Raw genomic sequence first — 11682 nt, 5'->3', positions numbered from 1 at the left:
AAAACCCAGGGTTCCCGGGACCCAAACTCTTGAATGGAACTACAGTTATCCAAAAATCAGTTGACACTTTTTAGTCTTATATGGGTATTAAAAAAGAAACTTGATGGATACAGCAGCCATAACTTCAGGCTGAAAGTAGTGACTTGTCATTACACAAGCAGTAGTATGGTTCAAGATTCTTACATGTTTGCTACAAATTCCCATTTCAAGGTCCTGCTTGTTACCTGCTAAAGGTGTCTCCATAATATTTTTCGGCACTTATCTCAGAGTTTGACTGTTAACATACAGTCTTTGTTATTTATAATGTATAATGATTAGTGTATTTTTATGACATTGCAATTTTTTTTACAATTGTGTAATGACACTGCTTGAGGTCGGTATAAGGGGCCGATGTTGCATGGCAGTGTCCTCACTCCATGACACAATGGCTAAGCTTGACCTAGGATAGTTTTATTCCAGAGGAAGGGTCTGGCCTATAAATAAAGAGGATATGCCTGCTTATTGTTGCTTATATGTGAGGCACTAATGATGAAATTCCATATTGTGTATTGTATAACCAAGCCTTGGTCAGGTAACTCAGGTTCCCTTCCTCCTTCCTTATAGGGAATGAGTGAATCTAACTTCACTGGTTAACCTTGAAATAACACTTTGTAGCTGAGCAAATGAGGGTCACAGACTACATTTATGCCAGTTATGGTGTGGCCCACTGCTTTTAGCCTTCAGCTGTGTCTGCTGTATCCATCAAGTTTCTTTTTAGACATCTGGATATGGCAGGGAAAGTGTATAATAATTTTTGGTTAACTCCAGTTGTGTCAGCAGCCTGGGATTGCTGGGATTTCCAGTCTGTAGACTTCCTGATTATAATCTAAACAGAAGTAACTGAAACAACATACAGGCACTCCCCAGGATAAGAACAGTATCCCAATACTATATATTTATATAAAAAAAAAAATCTGTAATTAAAATTTATTTTTTTACATGGTTTTATATTGTTTAACATCACTTTATTCACAGTATTTACATTATTTGTTATGTATGGTATATTACTGCTGTTTTATATGGGCAGGGTTGTGCTTTAACCTAACCTATGGAATTAACACTGTTCTGACTCACGAACAGGAACCACGTTTGTAACCTGTTTGTAACTCAAGGATTACTTTTATATTTATTTTATAACATTTTGCCACTACCAGCTTATTGGCCATTAGGGCAATTGGTCTGTCCAGTGTTAGTACAGTACAGGAGAAAACCTGTAATGTTTGGTAGGGTCACACTGGATATACCCTTCTCATGTGTATACAGGCTAAGTTGGTGTCAAACCCAAGACATAGTAGTGAGAGAGACAATCACCACTGTACCACCAACATCCCTTTTGGGTACAATTACTACTTCCAAGATCTTTTATTTACAAGAGAAGGATTCCAAATGTTGAAAATTGAAGTAAAGGTAAGCTTAAGAGTACATGAATGTAATGGCACAGTAGTCATTACTACAATTTACATTTCATTGGGTATTTAACACATTCAGATTGATTTCAAAAGCCCTCAAGCCAATACAAGTAGTGTTTGTGGTTTATCCTCTTGGATGAATTAATACACAATCATGAAGTGGTTTGATCATATTCACTGATCTTTACTACCCCCTTCTCCTCACTCCCATTCTAACTATCGCCCCATTGCCCTTACTTCATCCCACTAAGATTTTCGAAACTATCTTAAACTCTCATTTTCTCTGTCACCTTGAACACCTTTCTCTTTTGTCGGACCACAAGTATGGCTTTCGCCAGGTGAGATCTACTGGTAATCTGCTCTCCTACTGCACCCATATTTGGTCATCCTCTCTTAGGGATTATGGGGAAACTTTCGCCGTGGTCCTCGACATCTCCAAAGCATTTGGCAGGGTATGGTACAAGTCTTTGCTTTCTAAACTTCCCTCTTATGGTTTCTCTCCCTCACTTTGTTCTCTAATTTCAAGCTTCCTTGAGAACCGATTCATGGCAGTTGTTGTCGAGGGATCGATCTCTCACTCTTTCTCTACCAATAGTCGTGTCCCACAGGGTTCTGTTCTTTCACCTACTCTCTTCCTCCCTTTTATCAATGATTTACTTCACACTACGACTAATTCTATCCATTCTTACACTGATGATTCTACTCTTCACTCTTCTTCATATTTTTCCCTTCCCCCTAATTCTCAAACTATATCTGTTTCTAGAGCTGATATCATTTCATCTATCAATGTGGATTTGTGCAGCATCTCCGAATAGGGAGGTAGAAAGCAATTACACTTTCCAAATTAGATGATCTCCCACCAATCACATTTAAGGACACTATCATTCTGCCAATTTCTAAAATAGATATGTTAGGCCTCACCATTTCCTCTAATATATCATGGAAGCCACACATCCACAACATTGCTAAAGCTGCTTCCCAAAAGCTGGGAATGCTGTACAGATGCCATAGCTACTTCACTCCTGAGCCTTGAAGTTTATAAGGGATTCATTCGTCCTAACTTGGAGTACTGCTCTCATATCTGGGGTGGCTCATCTTCTGTGCAACTGCTAGATAAGGGTGGAATCAAAGGCATTTCATCTTATTAACTCTCCTCCTTTAGTTGATAATCTCTCTTCCCTTTCCCTTCGCCTTATTGTTGCTTCACTCTCTCCCTTTTACAGGTACTTTAACGGGCATGTTCGGCGGATTTGGCATCCTGTGTACAGCCGGCAAGGCCGTGGGCTCATAACACTCGTCTTGCCCGGGATGCCTACCATTTCTCGATGTCGGTCACATTAGAATAACCCGTTATACGTATAGTACATCCTTCTTTCCTCACACAGCCAAACTGTTGAATGCTCTGCATTCTTCTGTGTGTCTATACTTATACAATGTCTCACTTCAAAATGATGGTTTTTTGGCATCTTTGTGGTGTAGATTAATATAATCCTTTTCTATTTTTAATTTCTTTTTACTCTTATTTTTTTGCCCCCAGGCCCCGTTGTGGGTTGATGGCCTGTGCCCGGGTGGGCTATTCCCCCTTAATAAAAAAAAAAAAAAAAATCATTCATATAAACAAGAGTCAGAAGAGGGTATAAGAAATAAATTGTCAAAGCTAAAGGTTTATAAGAGTCCCAGGCTGGACATGGTGCATCCCAGAGTGCTAAGAGAGTTGTGCAATGAACTTGATGAGCCTCTTAAGATCCTGTTCTGTAAATGCCTGGAAGAGCAAAAGGTCCCCAGTGAATGGAAAGTGGCTTATGTGAGTCCTATCTTCAAGAAGGGCGTTTGTCACTCCCCGAACAACTATAGATCGGTGAGCCTGACCAGCATAATATGTAAAGTACTTGAGAGTATTATCAGAGATGCCGCGATGGAACATCTACTACGAAACAACCTTGTAAAGGATTGCCAATACGGTTTTATGCCGGGGCGCTCCTGCTTAACACAATTGCTCAAGGTATTGGATATTTGGACCCATATTCTGGAACAGGGTGGTAATATCAACAATATTTACCTAGATTTTGCCAAGGCTTTCGACAGTGTACCCCACGAAAGGCTGAAAATCAAACTGGAAGGGTACGGAATTCGGGGAAATGTCCTAGTGTGGATAGAAGACTTTCTACATGACCGCAAGCAGTGTGTGGTGATTAATGGCACGAAATCATCATCCGTACCTTCACAAGCGGGGTACCACAGGGCATTGTATTGGGACTGCTGCTGTTTGTTTGTTTCATAAATGACATGCCTGACGTTGTACACTCCTCCATACAAATGTTTGCCGATGATGCCAAGTTATTTCGGGAAATCAAGAACCAAGCAAACTGTGAAGAGCTGCAGAAAGACCTCTGTGGGCTCCAAGAATGGTCGAAGAAATGGCTGCTGAGATTCAATGTCACGAAGTGTAAGAGGATGCACCTGGGGCGTACCAACGGTAAGTTGGCGTATCATATGTCCCAACGGGATGAAGAAACTGCACTATTTGAGACTGAATGTGAGAAGAACCTAGGTGTGTATGTTGACAATGAGCTGAAGTTCTCGGGCCATTGCGAGAAGAAGATTAATCAGGCAAATAAATTATTGGGTCTTATAAGAAGGTCGTTAGATATCTAGGTGGCCCGTCCCTCGTAACGATCTTCAAGAGTGAAGTGCTTCCCCATCTGGTCCCCGAGATATGCTAGGGACTATCAGTTGGTTGAAAATGTTCAAAGGAGGGCCACCAGACTGGTGCCTGCACTTCGTCACCTCAGCTACCCTGAGAGATTGGAGCGTCTGAACTTGCCTAGCTTATACTACAGACAGGCAAGGGGTGACCTAATTTAGGTGTATGAGCATCTCAAGGGGCACTACCCAGTTGAGTGTCCTTACTTGGAGCTGGAGGACGCTTGTCCCACAAGGGGTCACAGCTCAAGATTGAAGAAGCCACAAGTCCAAAAAACTGTGAGGGCAAACCTTTTCGGTGTGAGAGTTGTGAACTCTTGGTACAATCTACCAGAAAGTGTTGTGACGGCACCGAGTGTGAGCTCTCTCAAGACAAGACTTGACCAACACTGGAACAGGTTCAGGTACATTCAGGAGCCGGTGCATGCCCAGTACTTGCCAACAGTGTGTAACAGAGACGTGACCGTTCACCCAAGCAGTTAACGAGTCGATCATTTGGTGAAGAGGATAAAAGAAAAGGAAAAGTAACAGGGACGTGACCGATCGCCCAAGCGACTAACGAGCCAATCAGTGGTGAAGAGGATAAAAGTACTAAGTAAAAGTATGATATATGTGGCCATCCTTCTCCCTCTTTATATGAACCGGCTGGTTAATGCCAAGTTAACCAGGTTGGTACACATACCTGTATATTATATTGGGCTTTAGTAACGAAACCCAATTGAAGTTTCTTCTTTTATTAAAAAGTATTATTTGTATAATTCCTGAGTGTAGATCAACCGTAAGTTCCACTATTTATGAGTGTGGTGAGAAAGGGACAGCGTCTATGTAACTAGACATGAATCAACGTCCTTTCGATATTAGTTTGTGAGTGAGACTGACTAAGGGCATCCAATGGTGCACGCTTAGATAATTGCTGACCTATGGTCAAATGGGCTTCACCCTCTTGGGGAAGCTACCGCTCACGTGATCAATTCATGTCCTCCTCATAGTTAGTGGAAATTTACAGGGGGTGAATTTGAATATAAATCAAATGTAAAGAACCCATTTATATAATACTTTCTGTTGATGAGACAGGGGCCATTACATCTATGTTCGTTCACAAAACTCTTCATGCTTCCTCCCTGGGTTTTCTAATTACTCTCAGCATGCAGGCCAGAGTTAAGTTTTCTCTTCATAACTCTATTTTATTCATGTCCTTAATAGGGGGTTCAGCTCTTTCAGGCGAACTTTAGCGAGGCTGCTAGTCTTAGTGATCCTTCCGGTCTTACTAGCAATCTAGAGTTATGGTGGGATGAATCTTCTATATTCAGTTTGGGTTAAATGAGAACCATTCAGGGTGGCATTCTCGGCCCAATACATCTTACTAGAGTAATGGTGAACGATGTTAGCCAATGGAGTGCTATGGGAGCAGCTCAGCACTGTCAACCCTTCCGGGTGACTTGATGCTCATCCAGGCATCATCACTCAAGCATGATTAATTGAAGCGGTGATGTCTGTGCACCCTGATTGGCAACAAATAGAGAATTTGGTGATCCCTCAAAATATAAGTGCTCTAAAATGAAGTTAGTTTGATTAAGAAACAAAGTTCATTGAGCTGAGGGACATTTGAGATAAGAGAAGGGAGAGGTGAATGATATAGTGAGTTATTGTTTATGATTGTCACACTGGTGACTTATATAACGATAAGATATAATAATTAAATAAATTACTGAAATATCACAGTTACGAATCATATTGATTATGTTTGGGAGAAAATGTCATCTCCCTTGTATTATTATGATGATACAATGTGACTCATGGTGTTCCTCCTAGTTTAGATGAGTGATGTGCAACTGGAGGATGAAGGACAGTTGTCTGAACTGCAGGATGATGGAGGAGACCATGGAACTGTCCCTGGGGAACTAGTGTTGAGTGAGGAGCTGCAAGGAATGGAGAGCTCAGCTCATACACTACATACAAGGAAGTGTCCATCAGTAGAGGATGTGAATTCAGTAGTAGTAGTTTCACCTATGACCCAAGGGGACCATACTACATGTAATTATCTAGGATGTAGAGCCACTTGGATTACCAAGTTAGATCCTCATTTGACTTGAATAATTCATAGCAGCTGTGTTTAAGACACCTGTTTCACCATTAGATTGTGCAGTTTGTTATGATGAATTTTTGTAAATTAATCCAGCTGCAGGAGATAAGAAGGAATTATCAAAGATCCAAATTAAAAATTGAGGGAATAAGGCCTTAAAGAGTAAATTTCTAAATGTAAAACACTGGAAAGATCCCAAGTTGGCAGAGAGTTAGAATTATGGGTGATAGGTAAGAGACTTAATCACCAGTTAGACCAGGGGATCCCAACTTGTGGGTCGTGACCCCCCAGGGGGTCGTGGAGAGTTGGCTGGGGGGTCGAGAAACCTTGGGAGAACTTGGTAGCTTTGGGAGAAGAGCTTAGTACATCAGCAGGAACATAACCAACACTTTCATTTCGCTGATACGCCAGTAACCTAGAACACACAACATAATGTTGTGCTGGTGGAGTAGGCACAACATTGATGAATTAATGATTGTTTTCTCTTTCTTCCCCTTTCCTTCTCAGAAAAATTTTTAAAACGGAAATGGCTGATGGCAGGGAGGTCGTGTGTGTTTCGGGGTTTTGAGAAAGGGGTCGCAAGCACAAAAAGGTTGGGAACCACTGAGTTAGACCAACCTGCTTCTGCTAAGAAAAGCAGGTTATTGGACATCGAAGATAATGAGGCAGTAGGAAAGTTGCAAGAACCTCTACCTAGTCAGTCTGATTTTAGTGGATTCCAGGATCAGGATGAGGAAGTTGGCTCTAACAGTAGTGTTCAGTCAATAGAGCAGGAAGATCCTGTTGAGACTGACTTCATCCTGTCCCCATTTTGGCAACCACTTCCACCCTGGGCAAAAGTGTTGGTTACTATGAGTGGAAACAGACTGCTGTCGACTCCCACGCAGCTGATGGAGAACATTGAGTGTAAGGATGATCCAAACAGGCCTTGGGTAACATTGGTAAGATCTAAGTCTTCTTTGTTTTCAACCACATCAGTCTGTGGATTCCTTATTCAAGGTATTTTATGAAAATGTTTTTAAATTTCCTGATCTATCAGCACTTACAAAGAGACGGGAAGGCCAAGCAACTGTGGGTTATCATTCATTATATTTAGAAGGTGATACTACAATTTCTTGGCCTGATATTTGCCCCAAAATGTTCTCTGAAATAGATGAAGTCTGGGCTAATATATTGAAAGACTTAACATTCATTCCCTCAGATAGGAATGTTGGATTTTGCCACCATAGTAGTACCTTTGGGCACGTTAAGGAAGAAGCAACTAACTCATCTGGGGTCGAAGTTGCTTCACAAAAACAAAAATATTGCTTCCTCTCTCCTTATTCAGATAAGATTCATCTGTCATGGTGGACAAATTTGGACAATCTAATTGGTTCATCTCCCTGGGTTCCCCCTCAAACAGACTTGGTCGTTTGTATGGACGCATTCAAGATAGGATGGGGATACCATTCCTCAAAAGGCGAGTTCCGTCAAGGGAAGTGGAGCAACTCCCTTTGGGACAAACACATAAACAAAAAAAAATTAGCAGTAGTCCTATTTTTTTGTTGGCAAACCCAAATTTAAAAAACATGACATTTCTGTTTGCCATGGACAACAGAGCGGCAGTGTTTTGTCTCAACATCAAGGGTCAACCAGATCTTGGCCCCTTCTCACACTGTCAGAAAATTTTTTCAAAGTTTGTGTAACACAAACACTTAACCTCAAAGCAACACACATACCGGGAGTACAAAACAATTGGGCAGATGCGTCGTCCCGTCTCAGGCCACTATCGACGAAAACAGAATGGTCCCTAAAGATATCGAAGTTCAAGAGTCTACTGAGGAGGTTTGGGACTCCACAAATAGATCTCTTTGCCTCACAAAACAATCACAAGATGCCAACTTATGCATCTCTGGAACGACCGAATCTTTTAGGAAATGCTCTACTCATAGATTGGAACCGTTGGAATTCAATCTATCTGTTCCCACCTGTGAAAATGTTGCCCAAAGTGGTTCATAAACTCAAATCCTTCCAGGGACAGGTGCTCTTAATTGCACCATATTGGATCCTACAACCTTGGTGCCTGGATCTGTTGAACTGGTGCCAGCATCCACTACATTTGCAACAAGGATGTCTAGACCAGGTACTGCACCCTCAGTTCGAGATATCCTTGACATTTCACGCTTGGAGTTTCTCAAAAGATGTTAAATAGATTGTTGGGTAATTCCAATACAGTTAACCAAGTGATAGCAGGCCATAGAGTCCAATCACATTGTTGGAAACAGTGGTGTTAGAATTTTTAGATTTTCTGTTCAGAGTTAGACCTTCAAGGATCTACAATTGCATCTTATAAATCAGCATTGGTTGACCCTCTGGCGTGGGGTTTTAATATTACTTTGAACACAAGAATTTATCAATTGCTCAGATCGTACTTTTTCATTCAGAGACCCCTTCGGCCAAAGAGAATCCCACCTTGGTCTCTAGATAAAGTTACTAAATTTCTTATGGGGCCTAATTTCAATATAAATCTGAACAAGGACAGATTGCTCCAGAAGGCAAGCTTCCTTCTAACAATAGCAACAGGTATGAGAAGCAGTGAGCGGATTTCAATTTCCATCATCATTGGTATTTTCTGAGGAAGATGTCACCCTTTTTCCTGCGGATATTCTAAGAAAAAATGAAAGGGAGGATTTTCAAGCTCAACCTAGTAGGATAAAATGGCTAATGGATGAGACAAGGGTTCCTCATATATTGTGCCCAGTTAAGAATCTTCAAGAATGGTTAACCAGATTCCCTAATCGAGGCCCCTATGTATTCTCATCACAGGATGGTAAGAAATTGTCTCCTAGTCAAATGACAAAATATTTATCTCAGTTAGTGAGTCAAGCAGACCCTGGCAAGAAATTTCTGGCACATGACACCAAGAAGTATGCAGGGTATGTGGCCTTTCTGCGGCATATGAGCCTCAGTCAGATCAAGGAACTGGGCTTTTGGAAATCTTCAAAAACCTTTGAAAACGGCTATCTTCATCTATCTTTTTAAGATGCTCCATATGAGGTGGTACTGGGGTCCCCTCCTCCACCTCGTCCATCTCCACAACCAGGACCTTCTTCCTCCTCATCAGAATAAAGTGAGAATCCTGACATGGGATACGTAGCTTATAATTTTACCTTCTGGTAAATGTTTGCCTCCAAGGAAAATATTCCAAAGAGGTTTATAATTATATAATCTGGACCTAAGTTAGCGGAGCCTTATATGCAATGTCACCTCCCTTTCTACCTTTTGCTTGGGTAATCAAAGCTAGACGTCGCATTCTGGATTGAACAAAAAGCCTTTTTTTTTTTTTTAAACCATTTTTTGAGATAAAGGCCAGAATGTGACGTCGACAACCCACCCATCTACCTCTCAAGAGTTGAAATTTGTTTACTGCTCGCGCTGGGGCAAGAGATGAAAGCAGTGGTTCGGGAGGGGGGCTTTGAGAATTGCAATTAAATGCCAGGTAACGACGTGTCCTAATATTACCTACCGGGTATTTTAGTAATTAGTAGATATTTTAATTGCCTGTATGTAGGCCTGGCGAGTTAGTGCAGGGCAAATACATATGCAGGTACAAAGCTAGACATCGCATTCTGGCCTTTATCACAAAAACTGGTTTTTAGGAAAAAATCGTCTTTTTTACAATTTATTAACCGAAATCACCTTTCTCTTGTTTTTATTTTTCACATTATTTGTAATTTTTCTCACCTTTTTTGGGGGTTTGTGGAGCATAGTAAGTTTAAAAGACAGTTGTAGTCTTTAAATGATGCAAACAAGCATTGTTTATCTTTAACCCCATAAATCACAAGTAAAAACAATAATCTTAATATTATTCTGTTGTGATATGATTGGTATTGATCAACAATAACAAACACGAAAATACAAACAAAAAACCAGCGGTAAACAATAGGCCTGGTTAACCATCATTTAGAAACTGAAGCACAGAAGGAAGTGACACATTGTGTATTCTTTCCTCTGAATAGTTGAAAAAGGCACCACACTAATGTGTTCATTAACCCTGTCACGCATGATGACACGATTTGCGTCATATTCATAAGACCAACTTCACGGTGACGCAAATCAAATCAATAAACTTAAAAAAATTTGCCCAAAATCAACAGAATTGCATCAAATTTTGATGCATCATAGTAGCAAGTAAGTTCTATAAAATAAATTAATTGGCAACTTTCGAGGCCCATAAGAAGGGAAAAACAGAATGATAAATGTGCAGTGTTATCCTCAGCAGTCAAACCGTGAGTTTGAGCTGCATTCATTGAAATTTCCATAACTCAGTGCGAGCTGCCTCGACTCCTTCCTGAAATAATTTCTTTTTAGTGTTAGAGAAGTGAAGTGATGGTTGTGTAATGTAATATATTTTGTTCATATTTACAGGGAAAGTGTTTAGTTTTCAAAAGCTGTTACCGTATCAGGCTATAAACCCTCATTATAGTGACAATGTCTCGAAAAAAGTCTCTGAAAGAGGATGATTTTCTAGAACTCCTGTTTAGGGACAGTGAGTGAAAATGATTGTGATAACAACAATGAAAGTTATGAAACTGAGGGAGAAATTGTGTTGGTTGCATCCACGTTATCATGCGCCTTGCCACCAGAGACTCTCTACCACCACACCCGCACCAACAACATACCACCCTCACTCATCTTCACCACAACCTTCCACATCCCAAATATCTCCTTCATATCTCCTGCATTATGCAAGCCTCATACCACCCGCGACCCCATTTCCTCACTACCCAGGTGGTCCACTACATGCCTCCCACAGTCACCAAGCACCTTCCACCTCCCACACTCCACTTATCAGCTATGATACATTGGAATCCCTCTCCTTCTCTTCTCCTCCTAGAGGTCTTCAAAACCCATATATTTCTAGATCTCCTGATCTTACTGCTACTCGAGGAGGTTTAATATTGGCGGAGGTGTCAATCACCCAGCGGGGAGTGAAGCCAACGCAGGCTGGTGGCCTCCATATTGGTAGAGGGTAGGGTGCGAGAGCCAGTACAAGCAACTTATCTTTAATTCTTCACCTTTGTTACTGGCAAATAAAATGGAGTCAGTTTTGTAATACAATTATATTTTTAATGAGACACCTTATATTAAATACTAAATTATACACAATTTATGAAATAACAGGATCATACACTGCTTTTCATGACATAAGCACTCTGCATACATTACCTATAATCCAATGCACAAAACTAACTTATTATGGGTTTGTTGTATCCAAAATGAATAAGAAGCTTAACTGTGAAACCTGTAACCTGTATCTCGCTCTTTCAGCACTAAAGCCTCTTTCAATTCATTCACTTGTGCTAAGAACGGGGGGGCAATTTTGAGCCAGGAGGTTGTGAACGTATTGGTGTGTATTTTTTTCTCATATTTATTATAAGTGATGAAAGCTTATGTTACAGAACAATC

Source organism: Homarus americanus, unplaced genomic scaffold (genome assembly GCF_018991925.1).
Source record: "Homarus americanus isolate GMGI-L3 unplaced genomic scaffold, GMGI_Hamer_2.0 scaffold11022, whole genome shotgun sequence".
Classification (NCBI taxonomy): domain Eukaryota; kingdom Metazoa; phylum Arthropoda; class Malacostraca; order Decapoda; family Nephropidae; genus Homarus; species Homarus americanus.
The sequence above is the reverse complement of the archived record's forward strand: the minus strand, read 5'-3'. Positions refer to the sequence as shown.